General features: G+C 43.0%; 1 protein-coding gene and 1 long non-coding RNA gene across 6 annotated transcripts in view; one reads left to right on the top strand and one right to left on the bottom strand.

The window, feature by feature from the left end:
• The window catches only part of PKP3 (plakophilin 3), a 72,205-nt gene that overhangs the window by 13,886 nt on the left and 45,626 nt on the right, over positions 1 to 12,693 (top strand). The window lies entirely within an intron of this gene.
• The window catches only part of LOC308597141, a 61,137-nt gene that overhangs the window by 44,904 nt on the left and 3,540 nt on the right, over positions 1 to 12,693 (bottom strand). For all 4 annotated transcript variants that reach the window (XR_014012849.1, XR_014012850.1, XR_014012851.1 and 1 more), the window contains exon 2: positions 5,273 to 5,334. This is a non-coding gene — a long non-coding RNA (uncharacterized lncRNA). The remainder of the gene's footprint in view (positions 1 to 5,272; positions 5,335 to 12,693) is intronic.

Below are 12,693 nucleotides of genomic sequence, written 5' to 3'. Positions count from 1 at the left end.
TTTGCTCAGAGGACAAAGAGGAAGAGCTACATTTTTACAATGATATAAAAGGAGAAGTGACATGACTTGACCACAGACTCGATATGGGGAATAAGGGAGAGAGAGAAGTCAATAATAAAGTCAAAGCTATGTGACTGATCAATGGGAGGGGGGGTAATAACATTGCCAATGGATAAGGAAAGCATGAGTGGAAAAGAGGGTTCGGAAGGATGAGATGGTCAGTCTTGGACATAATAAGTTTAAGATGTTGGCAAGCAGAGCTATTGGAGAGGAAGCAGGAGATGTGGGACTGAATTACAGGGGAGGCAGAGATGGGTCTCATCTGAGTACATGTGGTACTAAAAACAATGGCTATGATGAGGTCACCCAGGGATAGTGTGTATGAGAAAGAAGATCAGGGGGCTGAGGATAGATGGTGCTGAGGAGCTGGTAGAGATCAAGGCAGAACTAGATGGTCTGGTGCTAACAGTGGGAGGAGATTTAAATCAGAAGCAGCTTCTGCCAGAATCTTTCCTGTACTGGAAAAAAGAGGAGGAACTACTGCAGACACAGCATTAAAAAACTAGGAATGACAAGGAAAAGGGGAGTCAACCGCCCTAGTTGCGGAATAAGCACTGCCAAAGGTACATGGGTATGGCAGGTGTCTTGTATGTATTCATAAGGTTCAGTGGTAGAGTGAAAGCACTGCAATAAGCTATAAACTTTGAACATTCAACTTTTATTTATGTGTGTTGTAATGTGTTGTAAATGTTGATGTAATCTTCTATCAGAGATGGGTCAGGAGCAGAAAGAATTAAAGCAGCAGAGTAGGGAGGTGCATATCCCCTTTGGTGATGGAAGCAGACCGCTCTCTCACTCTTGCACACACCATAGCTCTGTGGGGGCATGACAGACCCACTTTTAGATCTCCTGTGGACAGAATCTTCCTCTGCGCTCACATTCTGAGTGTGCTACTGCTGCTGGTGCTGCTGCTGCACAATTTAATACTTGGTCCTGTAGCTCATAAATTTGGATGTTGTGTTAGTGACACAGGGCTTATAATAATAGTTTTATTACATTTTTTTGTTTTATATTGCACACAGCTTTGAGATTTATTATCATGGCAATTAGTTTATAAGTATTCCTAAATAAAATAAATGAAATAATTGCTATCATTACCACATTGACCTCTCCCATCCCCTATGGGGAAAGTTGGTCAATGGTACAATGAGCACAATTTCCTCTGGAGTCTGGGCAAAGTATGGGATTGGGTTTTTTTCTGGAGTTCTTCACAGAAGAGTACTAGTGTCAGGTGCCCAACATTTCTCAGGAAATCTAAGAAATGAAACCAAAGAAAAGCCCAGTGAAGTTTTGAAAGGTTGAGTGCAATTTTGAAAGGCATCTCCCCCCCCCCCAACAGACAAAAACCTGCTTCTTCAAGAACCATCATGCAAAATTTGGTTACAATATCTTAAGAGGTGTTCAAGTGCATAGAGAACAGACAAACCATTTTCCAAAAAATATAGTAGTTCTATATTAATGTTAAAGGTGAGGCACAGATAAAATCAGAAAGGAGAGTTCTAAATGGATGTGGTTAATGGAGGTTGGATGAGGCTACAAGCCCAACAGTAGTAGCAAGAGAATCATACTACTCACACCACTAAGAATACTGGTCAGTATTTCTTAGGCAGCCACCTGCTGCTTTTCAGCTATGAGTTTTCTTAGGCTGTGTACACATTATTAACTAGAAAAGCATCTAAGTTGTTCTTTTTCTCAATGCATCAGAACACAGTATTGGCCAAGAAACAACAGGACAGATATGGATTGTGGAGAACATTGTATGTACACCCAAACTAGCAGTGGGAGCACACTGAACGCAGAGCAATTAGGAGTGTATACACAGATATTGGGATGGCTAGAGGGGGGTTCCCAGGCCTGTGGCTGGGTGTGGTCAACCACAGGCTTTGTATGCGAGACCTAACTTGCACATGGAAAGGTAGCATACTTTAGAAATTGCCAAAGTTGGCTGCATTTCACATTGGAGGGCAGAGCTGGCATTTTAATTCAGTCCTGCCTGTTTTATTAGTTAATCTGCTGCTGCCTCCAAGCCACACTGGAGGAGAATGGTTTGGGGATTCATTGCACTTGATATACACACTGTGTGTTTCCTACAAAGGAAAACATGGGCAGGTAGTGCTGGAAGAGATCCCTGAGCTGTGGGGAGCCAGTGATCCGAATCAGAGCCAAGCTCAGATGCAGGGTGTTTGCTAAACACATGCTCTTCTATTTGGCTATAAAGTGAAACTGGGTGCTCTGCCTTTATCACTAAACTGAGCTTGTTGACAGCAGGAGGGAAACTGCGCTCTCCTCTACCTTCCTTCCCTGTGCTTTGTTGCTTTAATTCCACCCCTAGCCCAGCTACAATACCAAGGAAATTACTGGGGTATTATTGGGGCAGGGTGGGGGTGATATTCCAGCAGGTGAATGCAGAACAGCAAAGCTGGGGAGGAGGCAGTTTTTGCTCCCATTGCCCCCCCCCCATGGTGCATTTAGTAATAAAAGTAGATACCTCCCTGCTCTATAGCCAAGCCAGCAAGTGCGCATTTCAAAACATATGCATCTGGTTCGGCCCTTGCTTTTTTCACCTGAGGAGGAATCCAGTTGATTACCAGACAGTCAAGGTAGCTGGGATAGTAATGTCTGTTTCCAGCAGCGGCGGCAGCAAGCAATACTGGGCAAGTGCTGACTTGTATTGTGACGGTTTTCCTCCACCAGGCCAACTCACGTCACCACCCTCTCCTGAGGGGGAGGCTGAGACTAGAGTTACACGCACACCCCATCGTAGGCCTTGTAAGAGCTAGGCCAGGATAAGAGACACAAACGTGTTGCCTGCTTTCTACTAAAACTGGCAAACTCGCCCTTTATTTGGCAGGCAGTCGCTTTTCTCTCAGCACAAGCTATTTTGTTTTGTTCACCTGAAGCACGGAACTGTGTGTGAAGGAGTGAGTCTGTCAAACAAAGTGAGAACTAGAAAAGATGTTCAGAACACAGAGCTCCTCCTTTCCTTACTGCCTCACTACTGCTTTATTCCACCATCTCTCCCTGAAAAAAGGCAGATTCCTTTCATCCTTCTCACACACACAAGAGCTTGTGTGACTTGCCTAGGTATGGAGAATGGGTGATGGGCTTGGCCCTACCTACTGCTGACCCTTCTGGCTTTGTCCTTCTAACTATCTCTGAGTTGAGGGCACCACCCATGTGCCGTCTCACACAGAGCCCCTTTCATTTGTTTCCCTTAATGGCCCATCGCCCAGGCTGTCACCTCAACACAGAAAGCTAGCCTGACTCATATTTTAACACTAGAAGAATCTTACATACAGCCTACTTCCTCCCCTCAAAACTCATAACAATATTTCTACCTGCCAGAAGAAGATGACTTTTAATTTGTGAGTTATGCAGTGACTTCAAAATGGCTGCCCTCGTGTGAGAAAATATGTTAGACCTCAAAGAAGAAGCAAACCAGAATGGTGGCTCTCAGTTAAGCATTTCAAGAAGTGTTTCAGTAGAGAAGCTCTGGGATATCCCAGAGGCAGCCTTGTCAATTATTTTCCTTGAGGATTAACCACCTGCTCAAGGATGCGTGCAGTTGTTGGCATTTATTTAGGGATTAATCTGAAGAATAAAAGCACATTTTTGTCCGAGGATTTTTGTGGAGTAAACATATATGTATGGGGGAAAGGGATGTCAACTGCACTGGGAAACAATTATGTAAAAATTAAAAGACAAGGAGCTCTGGACAAGTTGAACAGAGGCATGTGAGTTCCTGTGTGAGGTTTTCTATCCTGCAGAGGAAGGCATTTTATCATAGGGTTATCCTTCCTGCCTCCTTTATTCCCTCATTATCAAAATTTCTGAGTGGCTCCATGATAGCAATGGAGAAAAAAATAAATAAATGCTTTACAGTACTTATTTCATTTGTTTTGTAACCTATGACAACAAATATTGCTGGTCAGTTAAGACAGTTTTATTTGCTACCATCTTACCCAGTGGTTCTCAAACTTTTCTCTCTGGGCCAAACTTTCAGAATAAAAATTTGCTTGCACCATACTGAAGTTGTTATTGATAAGAAATACATGGGGGGGGGGGGAACAACTCATAACAGTGCTTGATTTATTACACAGAAACACAACTACTTTATAATATGATCATGAGACATTCGAAAAGAATAAAACAATGTAGCTACATAAGTACATAAATCATTCCCAAAATATAAATGAGCCTCTTATATATGTAGTATGTATACAAACTCAGTGAAAGGTATGAGCTTACTTTTGCCAGGTAATCTCATTTATATTAGGTCTAATTTGAGACAGACAAACCCTCATATCCTCATCAACACCAAAAAGCCTTTCTCTTTTCTGGTCTTTCACATTTGTCAGAGTTGAAAATCCCTGTTCCATAGACATATCTATCCATAAAAATATTATATTGATACTCTATGCTATACTACTCAACTGTACTACATTGAAATATTTAAATGTTTCTTTCATTGTTCTTGAATCTTCCCAGCATGCCACACCATTTGAGAACAACTGATGTAAGCAGTAAAAATGAGTGCTTCTTTTGGGATTAGTTCCTTAAGACTTGAGTACAGTGGTACCTCGCAAGACGAATGCCTCGCAAGACAAAAAACTCGCTAGACGAAAGGTTTTTTCGTCCGCGATTTGCCTCGCAAGACGAATTTCCCTATGGGCTTGCTTCGCAAGACGAAAACGTCTTGCGACTTTGTTAAGCCGTTTAAACCGTGCTTCGCAAGACGAAAAATTCGCTAGACGGCAAAACTCGCGGAACGAATTAATTTCGTCTTGCGAGGCACCACTGTATACCTGAAGATCCAGGTAAACGCCCCATAAGGTTACTCATACATCTACTCTCTGACAAAGTCATTCGTAAACTGATGAGATGCTGGAGTTTTGTTCCACGTTCAAATTTTCTGGGAAACGGATGCACAATATATATTTCCCTACAAAATGATAGGTTGTATCTTATGTGGTAAGAGTAAAAAATATTCTGTGTCTTTTAAAAGTAATGTTGGAAGTAGGCCTATATGATTTCAAGTATCTACTAAACCATCTGTTCAGGCGAAATTAAGAAATGGAAGGAACTTTTCAAAGTAAAGAGCATATGATTACATGACATGTTCTTGTGTTTTATAAAGTTGTTGTCTATATTTTCCCCCACAAGTCTAAATACAGGAGTAAGTGCAAAAGATTTGCTGCTAGGAACAACTTACTTGTGATGATGCCTGATGATCACATAAATAAATCCGGGGGTGGGGAGGGCAAGCAGTAGTTCCTGAAATGTGAAGAAAGCATTATGTGCAAAGCTGCTATATTCTGGAATGAAACATAAAGGAGATCCGCTTATTATAAGCAATATTGCATTCACCTGGCAACCGGGATGGAATTAAAATACTATTTGGGCTTGCAGAACTCATTTTCCGCCCCGATTTCTCTGGGCATGAGAGGCGATTCATGAAATAAGGGGAGATGCTGTACAGTACAGAGATCTACATTCACTTCCTGATGGGTGGAAGCCCTGGAAACAACTCAGTAGCTGCAGTTCCTCCACCTCCAGGAGGCTACCTATAAAACTCAGGCAATCATCACTGAATCAAGTTACATTTGTTTTGGGGGGTTTTGCTAGTTATCACTGTCCCTGCAGCTTGACCCCATCATATAACCCTGGGAAGCATGGATCTCAGAACAGTACACCTTTGTCTCATATCCGTGCCTTAAGCCAGTCAGGAGGATATATTCAGTCAAAAGCATCTTCTTAATGGCATATTGGGTAGATGTCGATAGCACAGTATGCACTTGATTAACTGTGCAAGGTCGTTAAGATTCATGCTCCAAAGAGCTTATGACAGAAGAAATCAATGTGTAAGGAAGGTTTGATTAAAATTCTTCTCTGGAAGGATTTGAAGTGGCTGGATAGTCAGCGTACATTGTTTATGAGGAAATGAAGCAGTGATAATCAGAGTGATGGATGAATGGAATAGACAGCAGAGTTAGGCTAGAAGCTGAGGTGGAGTAAAGTGCACAGAGCAAGATAGGGAGAAATAACAAAACTAATAACTCTCTCCCGGTATCTGGCAACTTTCATCTGCAGGTCTCAAAGCAGTTTGCAGAGGTGGGTCGACACCATTCCTTTAATTTACACACGTGATTGAGAGATTAGGACTTGCTTATTACAGCTGCATATCAGATAGTTGATGAGATACGGCTACATTAACTTGCCAGGCAGCTTGATCCTACAGACATCATACCTCGGGCAGTAAAGCAGTTGGCTCACGCCTGCTTCAGCTATTACATCATCCTGCACTTAATGAGTGAGGAAGAACCTTTGGAGTTGCACTGGTCTTCCAGCAAGTGTTGGAGCTCTTAGTATGCCACAGAGAATGGGCCCATCACCTCAAATTCAGCATTACTGAGGTAGGGGGTGAGTGGTAGTATGTGGCTACTGGTTTTGTAGGTAGCAAATAATTGTGCAGACCCTCTAGTCTGCCCTTACAGCTCACTCCATCATTATGATGTGAATCTTTATTTAAAAGGATGTGCATTGGCACTACATGGAGCTATACACATCTTTTTGATGTTATAGCCCAAGCTGCAGATGTTGCTGGACTACAACACCTATCATCCCTGACCATTGACCATTTTGGCCAGGGCTGATGGGAGTTGTGACCTTCCAGATCCTGCTGGACTCCCATCAGCCCTGGCCAGCATGGTGATGAGAGTTGAGTTGAACAGTTTCTTCACAGTCAAAGGTTCTCTGTCCCTGATCTATGTCCTCTCCTTCCACTCCTTCCCTGGTTTCCTCTCTGTTCCCAACCTATCTCATCTTTTTGTTCTTCCAAATTTTCCTCTCTCCTTCTCTTTATCTCATGTTATAACTTACGCTGCTGAATTATGCTCATCCTGCTAGGTTGTCTTATTATAATAATTTTTCATATATTCTATATATAGCATCCAATCCTCTTCAAGTTCTTTTTCATCTCTGTTTCTTATTCTATTAGTCATACCCACTAGTTCCACGTATTCCAGCAGTTTATGACGCCACTCCTCTTTTGTTGTAACTACGTCTGTTCTCCACTTTTGTGCAAGTAAAATCCGCGCAGCCGTGGTCGCATACATCAACAGACTCACTTGTTTTTTGAAAAGCTTCTGGGTTTTTAGGAAAGGCTCTTTTATACCTAGATGCATTTTAAGCCGGTAATGTGTACACAGTCAAAGCATCTCATTCATTACCTACTTTCCTGATTCCTTGTGAACATGATCTAGCTAAAACTTACTTTATACGTTGTAAGTGCTATAAAAACATTTAACAACCAGTCCTCAACATGCATAATATTTGTTCGAAACGTCTTCCACCTGCAGCTTCAGTTACCTCCTGGTAATTTTTATTTTTATTTTTTGGCACTTATGCATTAAGCCTTCTCTGTTGCTGACGGTTCACAGCTTTTCATTGGAAGCAGCTCTCATGCTTTCCCTCCTTCTCTTTCCCTTTCATTACAAGGCTGATTTGGTCCTTAGGTGGGGACAAAAGTTTATTGATTGCTCTGCAAGGGTAGATTTCAATGCTTTTGTCACTGACTGTGGGAGAGAAATTTGAGTCAAGAGGGAACTTAAACCACAGCAGCTGGAAAGGCTGGCAGGTGGGTTTCAAGAAGTTGCCATTGACTTATGGTGGCATGGGCACTTTTATGTGGAGGGTCTGGCTGCTTGTCTCAATGTCTCCAGTTTAACCAGTTGTCCGGGGCTGCCCTGCAGTTCTCTTTCATCAGCTAAGAGCAAGATACAGGTTGATTTATTTTGCATGTACCTTTGCTACACAGATGTCAGCGTTGTATGGTATGTTTGATGCTATCTGTGCATGGACATATTGAAAGAGGTCATTTCTGGGCCATCCCACTGAAAAGCAGAAATCAACCCTGAGTGCATTTTGGGGAGCCCCATGTATATAAAAATATTGAATTCTTCATGACAACAGCTTGTGTAAATCCATCATCAACATACTGGGCAGCAGAGATGCAATTTCTACAGCAGGCTAGCTTCCACACACACACACACACACACTCCTCCATCCAACAGTAATTGTCACAAGTCACATTAAGATGACCTGTGTATTGAACATTCATCCTAATTAGTTTGCAGGAAGTATGCAGGGAGGTCAGCTTTCCTTATTGCAAAATGTCTGGGTTTTGTTGTGGGGGGAAGGTAAGTTTGTTGTGCAAGAGCTCTAATTCACTTTAATTGTGCAACCTGAATTTGTTGAAACGTAATTGAATGCTGCCTGAAATTAATGACAGCCTGAAAGTGCCCAGAGATCAAGGAGACATTCCAGCCAGGCAGAAACACTCAAGGAGGGTATTAAGCAAGGCTGGTGAGAGCTGTGACCTAGGGAGAAGGGATATGGCTGGAGAGTGGGTGTGGCTGAAGGGTGAGATGGGCTGGAGGGCGACATTTGGCCACTAGGCCTGATGCTCTGGATTTCTGCTCCGGAACACACAAGATTCCATAGCAGATGTGCAGAAAAGGTTTTTGGCAGAAAAGTCGAAGCGGAAATGGTTTCTTGCAGGCAGAAACTAGCATAGTGCAATCAATTATCTGAAAATGCCTGTGTGTGCTGCCCATGCTGGACTCTTTAAATTCACAGCTAAAACTGTGGGAACAGTTTCCAATTATATGAGAACTTTGCCATCTTCTCCTATTGTAGAGATATGTAAAATATCGGTAGCCTCCCTTGTGCATGGGGCTAACGGTCATGCAGTCTCTGTGTCTGATACCAAAGTCAGGTAAGGGATTATTAGGGTAGGGATGGAGCACCTTCTCTGTGAAAGGGCCAGTTCTCATGACAGTTTTACTTTGGGTGACTGAATGCAAAGGACAACAGGTGAGGCAGACTCCTCTCCCTTTATGGTTTCACAGGAGAGGGAATATTGGCAAGCTTTCAGTCATAGGTGAAAATTAATCAAAATCAAAACCTATCAGAATTAATTCCCCTGCAAAACTGCCCAAGGAACGGGAGCCCTGTCCTCCTTTCATCTGGTCTCCCATGTCTCACCCCAAGGCAGCTCTGGTTTTCAGTGAACCAGTACTGTCAATCAGCTGCATCAGTGCTGGCAAGGGGGTTCTGTGTGTACTGTGAGTTCAGTAAGTTGAACTCACACCTGGCATCACTGCAGGTGTAGTTTTCAAACATTTTCAGTGTGTGAGTGTGTGTGTGTGTGTGTGTGTGTGTGTGTGTGTGTGTGTGTGGTATATTCTCTTGAGATTGCAGGATTTTCTAAAATAATGCTGTGTTGTGCAATACAACATGTGAAGCTTCCGAGAAAACAGATTTTTGCTTTGCTGTGCAAAATATAAAAAATTGGGAGGGGGGAGAGAACTTGTGACGAGACTATTCAACAGCCATGGTAGCGCAGAAAGTCAGAAATTACATTTTCCAGAAGAAGAAGTTGTTGTTGTTGTTTAGTTGTTTAGTTGTTTAGTCGTGTCTGACTCTTCGTGACCCCACGGACCAGAGCACGCAAGGCACTCCTGTCTTCCACTGCCTCCCGCAGCTTGGTCAAACTCATGCTGGTAGCTTCGAGAACACTGTCCAACCATCTCGTCCTCTGTCGTCCCCTTCTCCTTGTGCCCTCAATCTTTCCCAACATCAGGGTCTTTTCCAGGGAGTCTTCTCTTCTCAGGAGGTGGCCAAAGTATTGGAGCCTCAGCTTCACGATCTGTCTTTCCAGTGAGCATTCAGGGCTGATTTCCTTAAGAATGGTTAGGTTTGATCTTCTTGCAGTCCATGAGACTCTCAAGAGTCTCTTCCAGCACCATAATTCAAAAGCATCAATTCTTCGGCAATCAGCCTTCTTTATGGTCCAGCTCTCACTTCCATACATCACTACTGGGAAAACCATGGCTTTAACTATGCGGACCTTTGTCGGCAAGGTGATGTCTCTGCTTTTTAAGATACTGTCTAGGTTTGTCATTGCTTTTCTCCCAAGAAGCAGGCATATTTTAATTTTATGACTGCTGTCACCATCTGCAGTGATCATGGAGCCCAAGAAAGTAAAATCTCTCACTGCCTCCATTTCTTCCCCTTCTATTTGCTAGGAGGTGATGGGACCAGTGGCCATGATCTTCGTTTTTTTGATGTTGAGCTTCAAACCATATTTTGCGCTCTCCTTTTTCACCCTCATTAAAAGGTTCTTTAATTCCTCCTCACTTTCTGCCATCAAGGTTGTGTCATCTGCATATCTGAGGTTGTTGATATTTCTTCCGGCAATCTTAATTCCGGCTAGAGATTCATCCAGCCCAGCCTTTCACATGATGAATTCTGCATATAAGTTAAATAAGCAGGGAGACAATATACAGCCTTGTCGTACTCCTTTCCCAATTTTGAACCAATCCGTTGTTCCATATCCAGTTCTAACTGAAGCTTCTTGTCCCACATAGAGATTTCTCAGGAGACAGATGAGGTGATCAGGCACTCCCATTTCTTTAAGAACTTGCCATTGTTTGCTGTGGTCGACACAGTCAAAGGCTTTTGCATAGTCAATGAAGCAGAAGTAGATGTCTTTCTGGAACTCTCTAGCTTTCTCCATAACCCAGCACATGTTTGCAATTTGGTCTCTGGTTCCTCTGCCTCTTCTAAATCCAGCTTGCACTTCTGGGAGTTCTCGGTCCACATACTGCTTGAGCCTACCTTGTAGAATTTTAAGCATAACTTTGCTAGCGTGTGAAATGAGTGCAATTGTGCGGTAGTTGGAGCATTCTTTGGCACTGCCCTTCTTTGGGATTGGGATGTAGACTGATCTTCTCCAATCCACTACTGAGTTTTCCAAACTTGCTGGCATATTGAGTGTAGCACCTTAACAGCATCATCTTTTAAAATTTTAAATAGTTCAGTTGGAATACCATCACTTCCACTGGCCTTGTTATTTGCAGTGCTTTCTAAGGCCCATTTGACTTCACTCTCCAGGATGTCTGGCTCAAGGTCAGCAACCACACTACCTGGGGTGTACGAGACATCCATATCTTTCTGGTATAATTCCTCTGTGTATTCTTGCCACCTCTTCTCGATGTCTTCTGCTTCTGTTAGGTCCTTACCATTTTTGTCCTTTATTATGGTAATCATTGTACGAAAAAATTACTGAGGTAGATAGACGGGCTAGACCAAATCAGTATATGAGTGAGGGGTGGGGTGGAGCAATAACCAGGAAGATGCACATTGTGAAGCACTTGTGCAGATTAATTGTGGGAAAGGTGTCTTTCGCTTACTAAGGGCACTCTCAGATCAAGAGTTTCATGAGTTTCAGGTGTAATGATTCCAGGACTGATGGTGATCCCTGTGCTGATTGTTGCTAACTCAAATAGACTAGCAGGATCAGTGCCAGTGGCACAAACCAAATTAGTGCCTATACCACTATGCCCTCACACTAATTAGTACAGACTCTAATTAGTTCGGCTGAGTTACATTTTCCAGGAATTCTGGTTTGGCATTACAACCAGGAAGAGGAATGGCAGCAATAGGTTACAGAAAAACAACAGCACCTCCTCATGCTATTTTCAATGATAGATCACACAAAATGGCCTTGCACAGACATTGTCTTAATTCATGTGTCTGGTAAAGTAGACTAACTCCTTGAAAGCTTATGCCATAGTGTTAGTCTTTAAGCTGCCACAAGATTCTTTGTTTCAACCTTCCCCAGCTTGGTGCCCTTCAGAAGTGTTGGACTACAGCTCTCATTATCCCTGATTGGGGTAGATGGGAGTTGTAGTCCAGTAATATATGGAGAGGGCACCAAGTTGAGGAAGGCTGTCTGGTTTTATACTTCATTTAAAGGCTGGCAGACTCACATTTTCTAATGTCAAGAGCATCAGAACATAAAGGAAAGTTCATACTGAAGTATTCACACAATGGGAAGTGGGGAGAGATGATAGATAGATAGATAGATAGATAGATAGATAGAGAGAGACAATGCCATCTTTGTTTTTCCTTTGTGCTCAAAATCACATCCAGAAGTATCTTTAGTCTTGTAGCCAGATGACATGGGAAGGATAAGTCCAGGCCAATCTCTATCCAGATGACCCACCCTTGACCCACACACCCCACACACCTCCTGCTTCCTGATGCTATCTTGGAGATTTCATCAGAGAAGGAAAAGAGCAAAGGCCACCATATGGATGGCAGAAGGGGAAAGGATTTTCTGCCACTTTACTAAAATTCACTGCTTCAGGTTGGGCCTGTTCTGCTCTGTCTCCCCATCACCTCTAAAGGAAACAGAAGGTGTTGGGGAAATGTCCTCAAAGCACCATCCCTGGTGGCTTGTTCAGTGCTACAGTGTTTAGTCAGAAGTGTGGACAAAGGTGGCCCAATACAAGTTGGACTGTGATGCCTCCACTGATCCAGTGAGGCCCTGGTCCACCAATTGATCAGGGGAAAACCATCACAAGGATCATCACAATCTGTGTGTAGCTTAGATTTGTAAGGCACCCTGAATCGGGACATGACGACACCACAATTGGGTTTTGTTTGGAAACAGCCTGACATGAGTCACAGATGAAATTTATACTCTGAGATTAATGCTTGATATATGCAAGGGTAAGCAACCTGCGGCCCTTCAGATGTTACTGGAGTCCAACTCCCATCAGTCTC

The sequence above is a fragment of the Podarcis bocagei genome (assembly GCF_964188305.1).
Source record: "Podarcis bocagei genome assembly, chromosome: 1".
NCBI lineage: Eukaryota > Metazoa > Chordata > Lepidosauria > Squamata > Lacertidae > Podarcis > Podarcis bocagei.
Note: the sequence above shows the minus strand (reverse complement) of the source record. Positions and strands in the feature narration are given on the sequence as shown.